General features: G+C 27.2%; 1 pseudogene across 1 annotated transcript; it reads left to right on the top strand.

The window, feature by feature from the left end:
• Positions 1–4,848: 4,848 nt before the first annotated feature.
• Positions 4,849–14,897, top strand: LOC114388314 (annotated as a pseudogene). Its single transcript, XR_003661478.1, has 7 exons — positions 4,849–5,004; positions 5,449–6,282; positions 7,430–7,576; positions 8,124–8,372; positions 11,056–11,892; positions 13,003–13,158; positions 14,484–14,897. The product of XR_003661478.1 is annotated as an uncharacterized LOC114388314 (transcript).
• Positions 14,898–17,163: the final 2,266 nt, after the last annotated feature.

Genomic DNA, 17,163 nt, shown 5'->3' on the forward strand with positions numbered 1-17,163 from the left:
AAAATAACTATTTCATAATAGAAAAAAAATTTTCAAATGCGATTATTTCTATTTCAGAATTATATAATTATAGAATAGGAAAAAAATCTCATTTTGGAATAGTTTTCTGAAAAGAATTTTTCTAATATGAAATACACATGAATACCTATATAATTTTAAAACAACTATCTCAAAATATAAAAAAAATTTCTTAAAAAAACTATTTTAAAATGAGAGTTTTTCTATTTTGAAAGTATAAATGTATTCTAAAATATTTATTCCAAAATAAAAAGATCTCATTCCATGATAATTTTTCTATAAAGAATTCTTTCTATTTAAAATAATTGTTCTAGAATATATATACACTTCCAAAACAATTATTTTGGATTAGAAAAAATTCTTTCTAGAATGAGATTTTTTGTATTCTAGAATAATTATTCCGAAAATGTATATTTATTTTGGAATAAAAAAATTCCATTTGGAAAACAATTTTTTATATGGTAGAATAGTTGTTCTGATATAAACTCTTGGAATAACTATTATGGAATAATATTTTTCCTATTTTGGAATAGCCGATGTGAGCTTGAGATCTGGGACACGGTGGAGGGTGGACGTAAGTTGCTAGAGGAAGACGGTGGGACATTTTTGTCCATGGAACTTTCTTTGGAAGGTGCAGGATTCAAATGTCAAAAGACTAATAGGACTAGATTAGGCACTGGGTTGAGCCCATTTGTGTTGACTGCATAGGAGACGACCAAGTGAGGTGCAGAAAATGCAGCTGTGGTGCTGGTGAGGGTATCATGATGTGAGTGTGTGTTTTTATGGAGAGGCTGATAGAAAGCAAGAACTAGGCTATAGCTACTCTTAATAATTTACCATTACAAGCTATATAGAAAGTTATATGAATAAAATAAACTTTCATATTTCTATTAGAGTTATAGTTAATCACTTTGTACTTATTCCTTCTCATTATCAATATAATTCATTTTCAATTTATCACACTCTTTTTCCCCCTCAATTCTCTCTTCTCTTTGGTCTGAAATCATGCTTACCAACAATTTATTCATTAATGATCATAGTCAAATGTGGGTACAATTTATAACCTATATGTATCCTAAGTTCATCCAATATAACAATTTATAACCTATATTAACAACGGTACAATTATTCTCATCTAGTTTTATAGAATTTAAAATAAAACTAAATAACATTAAAAGATAAAATACTATGTATCCTAAGTTCATCCAATATAGTCCCTTCAACTATTTAAATTTCTTCCTTTTGAACCTTCTTAGGTCCATCTTAACAAAGACTAAGAGACTGGGCATGATTAATTCTTTATTGTTTGATGTGTGTCAATATGCTGAGGGTGTGATCAGCGATCAGCGAGTGATAAAAAGATAAGAGAGGACGAGAGAGAGAGAGAAAGTGTTGTGAAAATGAATTTTAAATAAGTTTATTTTTAAAAAATTTAATTCTTAAAATAATTTAATATTTAATAAAAATGGATTCTTAGTTGTAACTACTTTGAATCCAGTTTCTATTTAATTATTGCTAAACCTCGTATTTTATAGAATGTTTTGTCATTTTGACTTAATAAATCATAACCTTTTCAAATTAAAAAAATTGGTCGTCAACAAGAATCATTTTGGATCTATTCCTATTTTATCATTTTGAGAATTGCATAATTTTGATTTCTTATTATATATAATGCATAAGGATAAGGGATACTCTTGCCAAAATTACATTGAAGAATGCATAGGAATAAACGAGCACTCTTGTTAAGTTAAACAATATTTTTATAAAATTTTCCTCATTTTAAAAATAATATTCGTGTTAAATATATTTTAACTATTCCTTAAAAATCACGATAGTCGGAAAAAATTTCCCTTTTATCAAATGTCTCCTAAAGGGAATATGGCTTAAAAACCAATTATCTATTGATTGAAAAAAATCCATAAAAATATTAATATTTAAATTATAGATATAATATTTTTTATTATAAATTAACTATGTAAAATCAAATATTAATTTAAGCTCGTACCACTGACTCCAAGTACCTAAATCAATTGATATAAAATTATTTTTATCTTAATTAATATTAATAATTTAAATTTAAATACATAAATACATTAAATACTTGAAATGAAAACTTTATTGTCTATAATCCTATTTGACTTGTACAAAACTCTGTCCCATAAAAATATACATTTGTTCTTGAGTTCGTGCCTGCCTTTTACTGGTAAAAGCTTTAGCATATTCATGTCAATCTGTTTGACAATGTTATAAAAATATAAAATCAAATATTTAAGCTCGTGGCTTTTACCGGTAAAAGCATTGGTATATTTATGTAGGTAAGTTTGATGGCCGTTATTAGGTCACATTGGTGTATTATATATCATCTAATTACATAATATCACTTGATTTCTTTTATTACATCAAATAATAATTATTATTTTTAATTAAAGTCTAAAAATATTTTTCATATTTGATATTTTTCTTTTTAATTTGAGAAAAAGCAATTACCTATATAGATGTGTGAAAAAGCAAAAATCTATCCTAATAATAAAATAATTTGTAATATATTTTTAATAGAATTTCTATTATTATATAAAAATGTATAAATATGACATAATGGTATGTATCTTACCTAATTTAACTTTTACAATTTTGAATATAATTTAATGTATTAATTAATTTTTTATAATTTTAATTTTTTAACAAAAACTTAAAATTCATTAAATAATTTTTTTTAAAATTAATCTATTTTTTTAAGAATAAAACTTCATTCCCGCTCTCAATTAGACATTTTTAATATTCTCCATGTTTTCTCTTTTAATCATCTTTCAATCTAGTATATCTTATCTCTATATATCTTAATTGAATTTCAGTAGTCTTTTAAGAAAATGTTTTTATTATTTATCATAAATTTCAATTATATATATATATATATATATATATATATATATATAAATAATTTATCTCTTATAGTACAAAAAATTAAAATACTAGTTTATTATTATTATATAATATTTGATATATAGGGATATAAATTTTGTGAGTGATTATATAGGGATAGCGTCCCTATCATTTACCTTTCTACTCATGAATCATGCGGCTGGAGGGAGTAATGTAATAGTAGTAGTCTTGCATTATACGTAATGTACGTAAATACTTGGTATAATCCTCTTAATCAACGCTATTAGAATTATAATATTAAAGTAAACACGAATCAACAAACGCGCTAACAGAAGAAATATCATGGGGCATGCTATTCATGAGACATTAGTTGTAAACAATAGCCGAATTAAGAATTTGGGTTTGGAACCCTATCTCACCATACTTACTGTGCATGTCTCAAAATAAAATCGGTATAAAAATGTTTTACAAAATTTATAAAAGCTCTGATTTCATTTGTATCATTTTTTTAATTACATAGTTAAATATCACTTAAAAATTTGTGAAACAAACATTTCAAATTAAAACCTAAATTCGGAATTACACCGAATCAAATATTAGTGGGTTCTATACCATATATACTGATATTTTATGTAGGCAAATTGAATATATCTATATATATATATATATATATATATATATATATATATATATATATATATATATATATATATATATCACGTACAATTAATTAAAAGAAACCAATTAAATAAGAATTGACTCTTAATGAATAAAATACTATTATCTTTCAAAACTGAAGAAGAAGAAAATACTACTATTATATATTAAATGATAATGAATATAACTTTTTTTTAATTATTAACCGCTATTAAATTCTTACTTAATAGTTAATAGATCTTTCTCTTTCTGTCTCTTACACACCGATGATTTATAGAGAAGTATTTTTTACTGATATTAAAAATTAAAATAAAATATATTTTACAAAATAAATATATTTTTTAAAATTTAATAATTAAAATTATAAATGTTTTCAAATGGTTTAATACAAGAGTTTCTTTATAGTAAAAAAATTACAAGAGTTTCTTTATATTAAAAAAAATTACAAGAGTTTCTCGATATTTTCTTCAGATGCAATCTTGCAAGTTAAGAAAATATTCGGCCAAAAGTTAAATAAATCATATATGCTGATGACTTGTTAAGAAATTATAATATATATGCAAAATATTGAATAAGTCCATCCCCAATTACTCTAGAAAAAGTCCATCCCCAATTACTCTAGAAAAAGTCCATCTTCAAGACGATCGCAATTGGCGAGAAATTGTCCAGGTGAGTTGACAAAATATACATCAGATTATCTATTGCATAAAATATTGGCTTAAATATTTTTTTAATGTATGATATACTTCGAATTTTGTTTAGTTTTTAATAATTTTTTGTCCTTAATAATTTTTCTATCTAAATCTGTTTAAATAGCACTTCAAAAGGTAAAATAATTTTTGAGAGAAGACCCACATCAGCTGAAAAGTAACCAATAATGTGTACTTTTTAATCTTTTTATAATTAATAAATCGACATTAATAATAAACTCTTTCTTAAGCTTTTATACCAAGGAAATTTATAACTGTCTAGTATATACATGGCATGATCTATCACGAGTTAAAAAGAAAATCAAGACTAAAATTGCGTATGGTAATGAAAAGGGTTCATCTTTGTTTATACTCATTAACAAAGTATTTTTTTAGTTTCATATCTTCTAGAGTTTTTTCTTCTATCCGCAGAAAATTGTAGTCCCAGTAGAATATATAAATGTCAAAGCCTTTTCGTTAGTCTACGATCTTGCCTTGTTCCTCGTAAATTCGCAACCCTCATTCCTTTCTATTAAATTATTTATTTTAATTAAAAGCATTGAAACTTCAAACATACACACACTTTAAATTCAATATTCATGTTTATAAACGTCATGGCTTAGAGCATCCGCAATTAATGCACAACTCCATCTGTCGCTATATAAATCTTTTGTTCCAAGGTTAACAATTGAATTTCTGTAGTTGAAATTACCAGTTACTATACTCTCTCTTTCTGAAACAATTTGCCCAATTGTTTGAGGTATGCTCATCTTCCCATGACTGCCACTAGTTTCCATTTCTTGCTGCATACTTACCAATCATCTTAATCATTAAAAGTTCACATAAACTTGAATATCACTAACCCATTAGTCTCTGATCCATATTGACTTCATAAAACTGGCTATCAAGTTAAACATGGTTTGCTTTTGTTCGTTCATTAATTTTGTCTTACTATTATCTTGTTTTAAGTGTAACACGAGAAATATATATATATATATATATATATATATATATATATATATATATATATATATATATATATATATATATATATATATATATATATATACTGGCATGCATATGATACCTATTTTGTTTTATTTTCCTTCTACTTTTGTTCGTTGGCTGGCTGAAGATGGTACCCTTTTTAAAATTGCTTATAATTAATTATCAATTCTTGCTAACAAAGGATTGTCCTAAACAGATGTTCAATATGAGATTTGTATCTCAAGATTGGGTGGTTTCATGTGCACTAATACTTCTGGTGTCATGCACAACATACTCATCAGCTTCTTTGGGGAAACCTGAGAACAACATAAAAACATCTGTTTTTAAATCACCCAAGATTGAGCTAGGTCCAGGGTTAGTTTCAAACAAATTTTATTTTGATGTTGACTTTCCAAGAGGCCATATTGCACTCAAGAGTTTCAATGCTGAATTGGTTGATGAGTCAGAGAAATCAGTGCCTCTCCAAGAAACCTATCTCCATCACTGGCTTATAATAAAATACCACCAGCCAAAAAATGTGACACACAATAACCAAACAGATATTGTTTTTGTGAGAAACAGTGGCTTTTGCCAGGATGGTACTCTTATCCAGTATTTTGGTCTTGGATCAGAAACAAGAGGAACCGCCACTGATATTCCAGACCCTTTTGGAATAGAAGTTGGAAACCCTTCAGAAATTCCATATGGATATGATGAGAAATGGTTGATCAACGTGCATGCCATTGACACAAGGGGCGTGGAAGATAGGTTGGGGTGCATTGAGTGTAGGTGTGACCTTTATAATATCACAAAGGATGCAGATGGTAACCCTTTGAGTCCAGATTATAAGGGAGGTTTGGATTGTTGCCCTGATAATACCACGTGCAGGCTAAACAAAGGCTTCAAGGGTCCAAAGAGAACCTTATACCTTAAATACACAGTGAAGTGGTTCAGTTGGGACAACTACGTGGTGCCCCTTAAGATTTATATACTTGATGTGACTGATGTTTTGAACGTGTCCAAAGGAGGGACTCCAAAGCATAATTGCGAGGTAAGTCAATTAAGTTTAATAATACTAACACCTCATGTATTGGTTTTAAAGAGAGTACACCTGTTTATTTTTACTTCTTTTTTTATATATAATGATCACATTGAGATTTAAATTTAAAATTTTATGTATATTATTCAAAATCTCCCCCCATAAGTCAGTCCTAATAATTTTATATATAATTGTTTTTACCTGTGATGTTTATGCTTTTTTATAAAAAAAATATACATACTCCTTCCATATTAGACAGATTTAAATTCTGAAATCATTAACTGATGGATTTAAAATTTCATTATATCTTCACCAAGATTTATTTAATCTTATATTGTTAATTTCATTTACTTGGTTAAGAGATAATATTTAAATCAATCATATCCGTACAAGTAATTTTTTTTTTGTCTAAATCTATACAATTATTAAATAAGGATATGATTGGAAAAGAAATTTGACCAATCTAAATTTCTAGAAAGAGAATAGTCTTAAAATAAAAAAAAAATGCGAGAAGTCTATAACTTTAGACTGAAAAGTATCTCGTTTACTTTTATATATGAACTACGGAGGTCGTACAAAATATTCTTAAAATGATTTTTATATTTAAAGAGTACACCTGTAATTAAAATTAACTTTTAAAAAAGTCATTTTTTAATTATTATTATTATTATTATATGATAAAATTATGGGATAAGGGAATCAATCACGCAACTTTTGAAAACATATGAATTCAAAGGCGTTATATATATATATATATATATATATATATATATATATATATATATATATATATATATATATATATATATTTATTTATTGATTGAGTTGATTTTTGAAGAGGTCTCTCTTAATAAAAAAAATTCAGCCTCTTCTAAATTATGTAATTTTTATTTATTTTCATTTTGATGTTCATAGTTATATGTTTCTTATTTTAGTTTTTCAGGTAATTAAAAGTAAGAAAAAATCGTCGAATTAAAAGCACTAACTACAAAAAAATTAAGTAGGTACTATAAAGTATAGAAAATTTTCTCCTAGAGCAGTATAGAATATTTCGTCCACTTGTATATGTCTCAATTCCAATATAATCCAAAAATATATATAATTCTAGTCCACGTTTCATTTTGTTGGATGTAAGTAACAAGAGATTTATTTGCTACAGGTTGAGTATCAGGTTGAACCTCGCAGCAAAGGCTACAATAGTAGTGATGTCAGAAAAACAAGCTTCCCAATGCAGACTGGTGGATATGTCATCTATGGTGTTGGTCATCAGCATGCAGGTGCAATTGCATCAACGCTACACGGACAGGTGACATATATAATTATATGAATATTAATGCTTTCTAGTCACACGAGTAAATAAGCAAAAACTAATTAAACAGGGAAAATGGTACTATTTTCACCCTTAAAATTAAAAGGGATTCTAAATTCGCACCTTTTGTTCCATTCATGCCATTGATTTCAACTGAGGATCATAAAACATTTTACTTATTCAACATGTAGTACAACACTAGTGATGGCTTTTTTTTATATATAAAAAAAACAAATGTTTTCATTGATATATACTTCTTTTTCTTTCACCAAATCCACTCCTCCCACATTCACCAAAAATAAATTAAAATAAAACAAAAAATAAAAATCTTCTATCTTATTCAGGAAATTGGAGGATAGTTGTTGGGGATTGGATCATCAGTGCTTCTTTTACTATATTTCAATTAACCATATCTTTGAACCCTTATCATTGAAACTGAATTAATTTGTAAGATGTTTATACCCCGAAGAAAAAAGATTGTGAGATGTTAACTAAATATTGGACTAGTGCTTATTGTTTGAAGTTTTGACAAAATTAATTTCAGGATGGGGGAGTTATTTGTTCTTCAATACCAAAATATGGTACTGGAAGTGAAGCAGGAAATGAGAAAGGGTATGTTGTAGGAATGTCCACATGTTACCCTCGACCAGGTACTATCAAAATAAAAGATGGTGAAACCCTAACTCTAGAGATTATCTACAGCAACAGCGAAATGCACAGTGGAGTAATGGGGCTTTTCTACATCTTGGTGGCAGAACAACTGCCACACCAACACCACCTTTGACATTATTATGTGTCCTAACTAAATTCATCTTGGAAGTGGATCCAAGAGACTATAATATTATATGGTATCTATATAAGTGAATATGTGTTGTGATGAAAAATAAAGCCAGCTCTGAGTCTTGTAATAATAGGTCTAGTATTAATGTATTATACTATAGTCGCACATCTTTAGATATATATCCTGTCAACATATTCTTCATCACGACGAAGAATATATAGTAATTAATCAGATTAAGAATAGCTGGTTCTTATCTGAAATGTATGATTCCGTGTGTTGATTGTACTCTGTAAATGATATACATAGTAAGTAAAAATAATATTAAAAGTGCTTTCAAGATAAATAAAAAAAAAAAAAGTAACAAAACTGTAAGGATTTATATATATGATCAATTAATTTAAAATGAAATTTTTTCACTTACAAAAGCCTAAAAAACTAATTCCCTCTGTATATTACGTTATAACATCTATAGTCGTTATTAGAGTCTTAGGAGTAATTGAATTGAGTTACTCTTGAACTATTTAAATTCAATTTGTTAAGTAGTCAATCAAGATCAAGCTCATTTTTTAATTAAATAAATAAACTCAAATTTAAAATTAGGTTCAGTTATTTAAATGAATCAAACTTAAACTTGGTCAACATTTACAGCTCATTAATAACTCATGCATGTGTACATATCATAAAAAATAAAAAGTGTTGTACTACATGTTGAACATGCATTTTTTTAATTATTATCTAATATTAAAATATTTTATTAAATACTATACTGATAAAGGTAAAAAATAATTTAAGAAAAATTTCTACAAAAGCAAAAATAATTAAATTATTAATGAACTAAAACAAGTAATACCGAAGCTCTATTTTTGTATAAACAATTCAACCTCAAGTTTTTAGTTATACTAATTGTTTAAATAAATAAACTAATTAAGCAATCCATTTTTTTGACTGTCAAACCTAAATTTTTAGTACTTCACTTGACTCATTTACATTTTAATTGTTATCACATACTCATATCCTTTTAAGATATTGTTGGGCCAATCCAATACATATTTATCCATCATCGATTTCAGAAAATTACTTACGAATTACATATTTTTTTATAATTCTTTTAAAAAATGTTTTACAAATTAACGGTCCATGTAAGATTTAAACCTCTAATTTTTCGGTTATTAACACGACGTTCTAATTAATTGAACTAATAGGTTAATTATGTTATAAAATAATTGATGTTATTATATATAACACTAAAATTTCTAATATATATTTAATGCACATGTAAATTTACATAATATTAACAATTAATTTTGATTCATTAAATATATTAAAACAAAATTAATTGCCACAAGATTTATTATGTAAATTTACTTGTGCATTAAAGATACATTAGAAATTTTAGTGTTATATATAACGACATTAATTATTTTATAACATAATTAACTTATTAACTCAGTTGGTTAGAGCGTTGTGCTAATAATCTGTAGGTACATGCGGATTGCGAATTCCTAAGTTTGTTAGGGGTAATTTTGAAAAAAAATAAAAAATTATTAGGTGTACAAGAAAAATGTTTAGTTCACATTTGTATATCAAATGGTTAATAGTTCTATTATTATTTTGTTTTACTAAGAAAACATGACCACTATAATTTTCAAGCATATAGGGATTGGATTGATGGTTGTCAAAAAGATGAGTTTAGAATGAAGAGATTCTTGATGAGTATGTTCTTATAGAACAGGTTACTAAGAATGACTACTACAACTTCTAAACATATAAGAATTAGATTGATGGTTGTCAAAGATGATTGAGAAATAAAACATTCTTGATGAATATATTTCTTTAGAGAATATATGATTCCTAACTTTCAAACACCTACTTATAGTGTTTATGAAGCGTGTTTAGAACATGTGTATTGTGAGTTCTTTTATACTCATTAACAAAGTATTTTTTAGTTTCATATCTTCTAGAGTTTTTTCTTCTATCCGCAGAAAATTGTAGTCCGATTAGAATATATAAATGTCAAAGCCTTTTCGTTAGTCTACGATCTTGCCTTGTTCCTCGTAAATTTGCAACCCTCATTCCTTTCTATTAATTTATTTATTTTAATTAAAAGCATTGAAACTTCAAACATACATACACTTTAAATTCAATATTCATGTTTATAAACGTCATGGCTTAGAGCATCCGCAATTAATGCACAACTCCATCTATCGCTATATAAATCTTTTGTTCCAAGGTTAACAATTGAACCACTCTAGTTGAAATTACCAGTTACTATACTCTCTCTTTCTGAAACAATTTGCCCAATTGTTTGAGGTATGCTCATCTTCCCATGACTGCCACTAGTTTCCATTTCTTGCTGCATACTTACCAATCATCTTAATCATTAAAAGTTCACATAAACTTGAATATCACTAACCCATTAGTCTCTGATCCATATTGACTTCATAAAACTGGCTATCAAAGTTAAACATGGTTTGCTTTTGTTCGTTCATTAATTTTGTCTTACTATTATCTTGTTTTAAGTGTAACACAAGAAATATATATATATATATATATATATATACTTGCATGCATATGATACCTACTTTGTTTTATTTTCCTTCTACTTTTGTTAGTTGGCTTGCTGAAGATGGTACCCTTTTTAAAATTGCTTATAATTAATTATCAATTCTTGCTAACAAAGGATTGTCCTAAACAGATGTTCAATATGAGATTTGTATCTCAAGATTGGGTGGTTTCATGTGCACTAATACTTCTGGTGTCATGCACAACATACTCATCAGCTTCTTTGGGGAAACCTGAGAACAACATAAAAACATCTGTTTTTCTATCACCCAAGATTGAGCTAGGTCCAGGGTTAGTTTCAAACAAATTTTATTTTGATGTTGACTTTCCAAGAGGCCATATTGCACTCAAGAGTTTCAATGCTGAATTGGTTGATGAGTCAGGGAAATCACTGCCTCTCCAAGAAACCTATCTCCATCACTGGTTTATAATAAAATACCAACAGCCAAAAAATGTGACACACAATAACCCAACAGATAATATTGTTTATGTGAGAAACAGTGGCTTTTGCCAGGATGGTCCTCTTATCCAGTATTTTGGTCTTGGATCAGAAACAAGAGGAACTGCCACTGATATTCCAGACCCTTTTGGAATAGAAGTTGGAAACCCTTCAGATATTCCATATGGATATGATGAGAAATGGTTGATCAACGTGCATCCCATTGACACAAGGGGTGTGGAAGATAGGTTGGGGTGCATTGAGTGTAGGTGTGACCTTTATAATATCACAAAGGATGCAGATGGTAACCCTTTGAGTCCAGATTATAAGGGAGGTTTGGATTGTTGCCCTGATAATACCACGTGCAGGCTAAACAAAGGCTTCAAGGGTCCAAAGAGAACCTTATACCTTAAATACACAGTGAAGTGGTTCAGTTGGGACAACTACGTGGTGCCCCTTAAGATTTATATACTTGATGTGACTGATGTTTTGAGCGTGTCCAAAGGAGTAACTCCAATGCATAATTGCGAGGTAAGTGAATTAAGTTTAATAATACTAACACCTCATGTATTGGTTTTAAAGAGAGTACACCTGTTTATTTTTACTTATATATATATAATGATCACATTGAGATTTAAATTTAAAATTTTATGTATATTATTCAAAATCTCACCCCATAAGTAAATCCTAATAATTTTATATATAATTGTTTTTACCTGTGTTGTTTATGCTTTTTTATAAAAAAAATATACATATTCCTTCCAGATTTGAATTCTGAAATCATTAACTGATGGGTTTAAAATTTCATTATATCTTGACCAAGATTTATTTAATCTTATCTTGTTAATTTCAGTTAGTTAAGAGATAATATTTGAATCAATCATATCCTTACAAGTATTTTTTTTTTATAAATTCATACAATTATTAAATAAGGATATGATTGGAAAAGAAATTTGACCAATTTTAAATTTCTAGAAGGAGAATAATCTTAAAATAAAAAAAAATGTGAAAAGTCTATAACTTTTAAATGAAAAGTATGTGGTTTACTTTTGTATATTTTATAAATGGACAATGGAGGTCGTAGAAAGTATTCTTAAAATGGTTTTTATATTTAAAGGGTATCACTGTAATTAAAATGAACTTTTGAGGAAGTCCTTTTTCTAATTATTATTATTAATATATAATAAAATCATAGAATAAGGGAATTAACTACGCAATTTTTGAAAACATATGAATTCAAAGGGCGCAAAATATATATATATATATATATATTGATTGATTGATTGAGTTGATTTTGAAGAGGTCTCTCTTAATAAAAGAAATTTCTGCCTCTTCTAATTTATGTAATTATTTATTTATTTTCATTAAAATGATGACACTTATTGACGTTCATAGTTATATGTTTCTTATTTTAGTTTTTCAGGTAATAAAAAGTAAGAGAAAATTGCCAAATTAAAAGCACTAACTATAAAAAAAATTAAGTAGGTATTATAAAGTATAGAAAAATTTGCTCCTAAAGGAGTATAGAATATTTCGTCCACTTCTATATGTTTCAATTCCAATTTAATCCAAAAATATATATAATTCTAGTCCACGTTTCATTTCATTGGATCTAAGTAACAAGAGATTTATTTGCTACAGGTTGAGTATCAGGTTGAACCTTGCAGCAAAGGCTACAGTAGTAGTGCTTGCATTGATGTCAGAAAAACAAGCTTCCCAATGCAAAATGGTGGATATGTAATCTATGGTGTTGGTCATCAGCATGTAGGTGCAATTGCATCAAAACTATACGGACAGGTGACATAATTATATGAATATTATTAATGCTTTCTAGTCACACGAGTAATAAGCAAAAACTAATTAAACATGGAAAATGGTACTATTTTCACCCTTAAAATTAAAAGATATTCTAAATTCGCACCTTTTGTTCCATTCATGCCATTGATTTCAACTGAGGATCATAAAACATTTTACTTATGATAAAAATTAAGAAATGGTAGAACTTTAATGTTCATTTTACTAGGATGCATGGCTTTTTTTTGTAAAAAAATTAATATTTTCATTGATATATACTTCGTTTGCTTTCACCAAATGCACCCCTCCCACATTCACCAAAACTAAAATCAAAAATAAAAATCTTCTATCTTATTCAGGAAATTGAAGGATAGTTGTTGGGAATTGGAGGATAAAAATTAAGAAATGGTAGAACTTTAATGTTCATTTTACTAGGATGCATGGCTTTTTTTTGTAAAAAAATTAATGTTTTCATTGATATATACTTCGTTTGCTTTCACCAAATGCACCCCTCCCACATTCACCAAAACTAAAATCAAAAATAAAAATCTTCTATCTTATTCAGGAAATTGGAGGATAGCTGTTGGGAATTGGAGGATAAAAATTAAGAAATGGTAGAACTTTAATGTTCATTTTACTAGGATGCATGGCTTATTCAGGAAATTGGAGGATAAAAATTTAGAAATGGTATAACTTTAATGTTCATTTTACTAGGATGCATGGCTTTTTTTTGTAAAAAAATTAATGTTTTCATTGATATATACTTCGTTTGCTTTCACCAAATGCACCCCTCCCACATTCACCAAAACTAAAATCAAAAATAAAAATCTTCTATCTTATTCAGGAAATTGGAGGATAGTTGTTGGGAATTGGAGGATAAAAATTAAGAAATGGTAGAACTTTAATGTTCATTTTACTAGGATGCATGGCTTATTCAGGAAATTGGAGGATAAAAATTAAGAAATGGTAGAACTTTAATGTTCATTTTACTAGGATGCATGGCTTTTTTTTTGTAAAAAAAATTAATATTTTCGTTGATATATACTTCGTTTGCTTTCACCAAATGCAACCCTCCCACATTCACCAAAACTAAAATCAAAAATAAAAATCTTCTATCTTATTCAGGAAATTGGAGGATAGTTGTTGGGAATTGGATCATCGGTGCTTCTTTTACTATATTTCAATTAACCATATATATCTTTGAACCTTTATCATTGAAACTGAATTAATTTGTAAGATGTTTATACCCGAAGAAAAAAGATTGTGAGATGTTAACTAAATATTGGACTAGAGCTTATTGTTTGAAATTTTGACAAAATTAATTTCAGGATGGGGGAGTTATTTGTTCTTCAATACCAAAATATGGAACTGGAAGTGAAGTAGGAAATGAGGGAGGGTATGTTGTAGGAATGTCCACATGTTACCCTCGACCAGGTACTATCAAAATAAAAGATGGTGAAACCCTAACTCTAGAGATTATCTACAGCAACAGCGAAATGCACAGTGGAGTAATGGGGCTTTTCTACATCTTGGTGGCAGAACAACTGCCACACCAACACCTCCTTTGACATTATTGTGTCCTAACTAAATTCATCTTGGAAGTGGATCCAAGAGACTATTATATTATATGATATCTATATGAGTAAGTGAATATGTTGTGATGAAAAATAAAGCCAGCTCTGAGTCTTGTAATAATGGCTAAGTATTAATGTATTATACTATAGTCGCATGTCTTGAGATAATATCCTGTCAACATATTCTTCGTGACGAAGAAAATATATAGTAATCAGCTTAAGATCAGCTGGTTCTTTTCCGAAACGTATGATTCCGTGTGTTGATTGTACTCTGTAAATGATATACATAGTAAGTAAAAATAATATTAAAAGTGCTTTCAAGATAAATAAATAAAAAAAGTAACAAAACTGTAAGGATTTATATATATGATCAATTAATTTAAAATGAAATTTTTTCACTTACAAAAGCCTAAAAAACTAATTCCCTCTGTATATTACGTTATAACATCTATAGTCGTTATTATAGTCTTAGGTGTAATTGAATTGAGTTACTCATGAACTATTTAAATTCAATTTGTTAAGTAGTCAATCAAGATCAAGCTCATTTTTTAATTAATTAAATAAAATCAAATTTAAAATTAGGTTCAGTTATTTAAATGAATCAAACTTAAACTTGGTTAACATTTACAGCTCATTAATAACTCTTGCATGTGTACATATCATAAAAAATAAGAAGCGTTGTACTACATGTTGAACACGCATTTTTTTAATTATTATCTAATATTAAAATATTTTATTAAATACTATACTGATAAAGGTAAAAAATAATTTAAGAAAAATTTCTACAAAAGCAAAAATAATTAAATTATTAATGAACTAAAACAAGTAAAACCGAAGCTCTATTTTGGTATAAACAATTCAACCTCAAGTTTTTAGTTATACTAATTGTTTAAATAAATAAACTAATTAAGCAATCCATTTTTTGGCAGTCAAACCTAAATTTGTAGTACTTCACTTGACTCATTTACATTTGTAATTGTTATTATACTCATATTTTTTAAAGATATTGTTGGGCCAATCCAATACATATTTATCCATCATCGATTTCAGAAAATTACTTACGAATTATATATTTTTTTATAATTTTTTTTTAAAATGTTTTACAAATTAATGGCCCATGCAGGATTTAAATATGTGATTTTTCAGTTATTAACACGACGCTCTAACCAATTGAACTAATAGGTTAATTATGTTATAAAATAATTAATATTGTTATGCATAACACTAAAATTTCTAATGTATATTTAATGCACATGTAAATTTACATAATATTAACAATTAATTTTGGTTCATTAAATATATTAGAACAAAATTAATCGTCACAAGATTTATTATGTAAATTTACTTGTGCATTAAAGATACATTAGAAATTTTAGTGTTATATATAACGACATTAATTATTTTATAACATAATTGACTTATTAGCTCAGTAAGTTAGAGTGTTGTGTTAATAATCCATACATACATGCGGATTGCGAATCCCTAAGTTTGTTAGGGGTAATTTTGAAAAAAATAAAAAATTGTTAGGTGTACAAGAAAAATGTTTAGTTCACATTTGTATATCAAGTGGTTAATAGTTCTATTATTGTTTTGTTTTACTAAGAAAACATGACCACTACAATTTCCAAGCATATAGGGATTAGATTGATGGTTGTCAAAGAGAGGTTGAGAATGAAGAGATTCTTGATGAGTATGTTCTTATAGAACACGTTACTAAGAATGACTACTACAACTTCTAAACATATAAGGATTAGATTGATGGTTGTCAAAGATGATTGAGAAATAAGACATTCTTCATGAGTATATTTCTATAGAGGATATGATTCCTAACTTTCAAACACCGACTTATAGTATTTATGAAACGGGTTGAGAACATGTGTATTGTGAGTTCTTTTAATCTAATGATTAATAGGAGTTATTATTATTTTGTGTTGCTTTTATTACATTAGAGTTATGTAAATTTGATTAAAAAATGTTATGTGCATGCTAATGTTAATTATTATATGATATAATAATTGTAACATTTATATTATTGTATTTGATTTGAGATGTTTTGGTTTATTTTGGATTATATTTGGTGAGAAATACGAATATGATTTCTTTCAAAGATTGATGGTGTCTTCTTGAAAAAATACAACGTAAAATTCATACACAATAATAAAAAAAGGATCACAAAATATGTTATAATATATATCTATAATCACACACTTGTGTTATGATCATACTAATAAATTGTGAGTTATGTGATCATAACTTAAGTGAGTTAAACCCTAAATAATTTATCTTTATAATTTTAATTACTTAGTGATTTTGTTGTATTGGTTGTGTTTTGTGATCATTATATTAAAATTATTTTTTATACCACATTTATTCAATCCAATAATCATTTTTTAAAATTAATTTCAAAATAAATAAGAATTAAATAGATATGTAT

Source organism: Glycine soja, chromosome 15, assembly GCF_004193775.1.
Source record: "Glycine soja cultivar W05 chromosome 15, ASM419377v2, whole genome shotgun sequence".
NCBI classification, from domain to species: domain Eukaryota; kingdom Viridiplantae; phylum Streptophyta; class Magnoliopsida; order Fabales; family Fabaceae; genus Glycine; species Glycine soja.